Source organism: Lactuca saligna, chromosome 2 (assembly GCF_052625555.1).
Source record: "Lactuca saligna cultivar CGN05327 chromosome 2, ASM5262555v1, whole genome shotgun sequence".
Taxonomy (NCBI): Eukaryota; Viridiplantae; Streptophyta; class Magnoliopsida; order Asterales; family Asteraceae; genus Lactuca; species Lactuca saligna.
In genome coordinates, this window is record NC_136418.1 from 172,613,080 (window position 1) to 172,616,403 (window position 3,324).

The window sequence follows — 3,324 nt, forward strand, 5'->3', positions numbered from 1 at the left end:
ATATTTATAAGTTACTCAAGAATGTATGACTAAGGTCTAAGAACCGGATGACTTAAAGGGTGGATTACATAATTAAAAAAATGTAGAGAATGATAGTATATTATTTTCTTAGATTTTTTTCTTTTGAAAAAAAAAAAAAACACAAAACAGCAATACTCTTTCTTTCTCTTCTCCATCGCCGGCGAGCTCCTAGCGCGCGCCAGGGCAATGTACAGCGAGGCTGACCACTCCTAAGCTAATGAGCACCGTTAAGGAAAAATCCACTTCTCTTGTTATCTCTGAAACCGGACGCGAAAAGAGGAAGTAATCGTATTGAATAGGATGTCATTCAGATCCGATAGCGTAACCTCTCCGTCATTCTAATCTTTGTGTTTTATTTTCTCTTCTCTCTCGACATTTTCTATACGCACAGAAAAAATTCAGGTAAAAGTTTTCATTCACTTTCCCTCCCTGCAGCGTTTTCATTCACAAATTAAACACTAGTTTCTTGTATTTTGTATTACGATTTTTCGATTGCTAGGTTTCTTGTTTTTATTTTCGTGGCAGATGCGTTATTGGTGGTGCGTCGGTAGCGTTCTCGTGGATAAGGTATTATATTTTATATAAATACTTATTTACAGATCGAAGATATAATTAAACCCTATGTACACTTTTAATCAAAATAACCACTACAAATTGCTATTCACTCCACGAAAACTAACTTCATAACTTAAAAAAGTGGAAAAAAAATGAATTGATATTTTATGTAGTCACTTTTTAAACAACTGTTAATGTTTGGTTCTGCCATTTGCAGAAGCAGAAGCTAGCTTGTTTTAGTCAAAAAAAAAACACCTCATGCCTACAAACTATAATTATAGTCATATTGACATGGGCAATATATATTTTAATGATTGTGTATTGTTAAAAGGGAAAGACATGTAATTTCGAAAGAAGCAAGTGAGGTGATACAAAACAAAACATTACCACTCATTCACTTTGGAACCAATATTTTCAGATTCTTTCATTACTAACCGAAAAATCTTTCATGGGCTCGATTCGATTATGTGAAGCAACCAAAAAAGAAAACAAGCTTAGCTTGTTAAAAGTGCATCCGCACATGCTTGTAAAACTAAAAAAAGAAAAGGTTAACCTGGAATTGCTGGAATTTTTCACCATCAGCAGTTAACTGTAACCGTAAATTCTTTTCAGTGGCCAGCAATTGCGACACTTGTTCTGCATACATCTTCATCTGAGACTGTTCTTTCACCAACTTTTCTTCATGTTGCTGAAGCTTTAAATCTGCAATTTGGAGTTCTAGAGATTTCTGCTTCAACTGCATGCTAATATTTTTCCACTATCACTTATAAATTTTAATTCTCTTACTTTTAACTTTTATTGTTATATCTTCACTTCTTTTATTGTTAATTTTCATTGTTTTTTGTTGTCAGTATAATATATACATATACACATGGTTATTTTTCCCCCTATTTTAAGTTTTATCGTTATTATATGTTGTTTTATTACGTTATGTATCTGTGTTTATTCTATATTATGGATTATGGATTAGATCTTTCATATACAAGAGACCATTCAATGTCGGAGCAATCTTCACATTATCGGGTTGAGATTCGATTATCAACATTTCATCTCTCGAACCCATTCTGAATATTGTTGGTGTATAATAAATTAATGATCGTTTTGTAAACGTATAAGTGAACATTCCTACATTCAACAAAAACATTTGAAAAAAACAATGTCACAAAAAAGTTACCTAAGAAAGGGTTTTTTCTTTTTTGGTCTATTCATTTTGATTTGCAATTTTATATAACTAAAGTTTTATAAACACTGAACAAAATAAACTTAAACATTGAAAATAAAATGTATTCTAGTGTATTAATTTTTTTTTTATAATATTTCTAACTTAAAATTCACAAACACGGACAAAATGAACTCCAATCTCGAAAAGGAAAAGGTGTCAAATAACTTTAGATTTGATTGCAATCATCGTTTCCATGGTTAGAGTTTTTTTTTTTTTTTTTTTTTTTTTTTTTTTTTTTTTTTTTCTATAAAATGGTGAGCGGTGCGGTTATTGATCAAAACTTCACTACTAACCGCAAATACAGTTAATCCATTTTCAAATTGGTGCAGTTATTTTTGCGGTGCGGTTAGACGATTATTTTTGAGGTGTAGGGTTATTTATTTATTTTATTTCGGTTATTAACCGCATGGATTTTGTGCGGTTATTTTGTGTGGTTTTTAACCACGGTTTAGAATTTAAACGGTTTTAAGAGTTCAAACATATTATTTGTAATATTAAAAAAAGAATAAGGTATAAAACAATTAACTTAAATCATAAACAACTAATATCTTAAAAACGTGAAATCACTAATAATTAACAATAAATATCTTAAAATTGTGAAATTTCATAATTTTTTAAAGTTAAACATAACAAAAAATCAACAATTTTGTCTTTTAGAAATTTATCATTCTTCCATCCATAAAACTTGTCTTATTTTTAATATTTAATATATTAATAATTAATAAAAAATTGTATATATTATATGCGATTATGCGGTGCAGTGCGGTTTTTTTGTGGTTTTTGAAAACAAATAACCGCACCGCACCACAAATTTGTGCTTTTCGAAAAACAGAAAACCCCACAATTGGTTTTTATTATGACGCGGTTTATCGATTGCGGTTCATGCGGTTTTTGTGGTTAATTTTAGTTGTGGTGCGGTTTTGCTCACCCCTAATAATGGTAGTCACACTATAAAGAAAACCTCCTTCCAGTAACTCAATATCATTTTCCAATCTCGTATGGTCCTTTAAATTTCATAAAGAAAACCTTCAAAGACCCTATGTACGCTTTAAATATCTACATATGAAAATTTGAACTTTTGATCATAAATAAACCAGTTGTCTTTGAAAACCGTGACAAATTTTTAGCCGGGTGAAATACATGGATAACATTACAAATTGTACATGGGGGATTGGACATGTAATTCACTTAAGTGCGTGTAAGTTTTTGGTTGTTTTGACATTTTATTATTATTATTATTATTATTATTATTATTTAATTTTTGTCTAGATCCTTTTCGGATGAAGTTAATAAACTTGTCATTTCAAAAAAAGAAAAAAAAGAAAAACTAGCATACTGATTATCGATATTCTAAGCGTGTTCAGTAAAACTAGCTGGTAGCGTTTTGTTAAACGCTAAATGGGATAATATTTGAATTTGGAGTATTTTGTTTAAATTAAATACTACACTTGTTGTACCAAATAAGACTTTCTATTCAAAATGAAACGTTTTATCATTCGCTAAAAACTAGAAGCTTCAAAACTTTC

The 3,324-nt window shown here is 29.9% G+C and overlaps 1 long non-coding RNA gene across 1 annotated transcript; it reads left to right on the forward strand.

Moving 5' to 3' along the window:
* Window positions 1–1,499, forward strand: LOC145032816 (uncharacterized). The gene is made up of 2 exons (XR_013677215.1): window positions 1–588; window positions 1,189–1,499. It is a non-coding gene; the product is annotated as an uncharacterized LOC145032816 (long non-coding RNA).
* The last annotated feature ends 1,825 nt before the right edge of the window (window positions 1,500–3,324 follow it).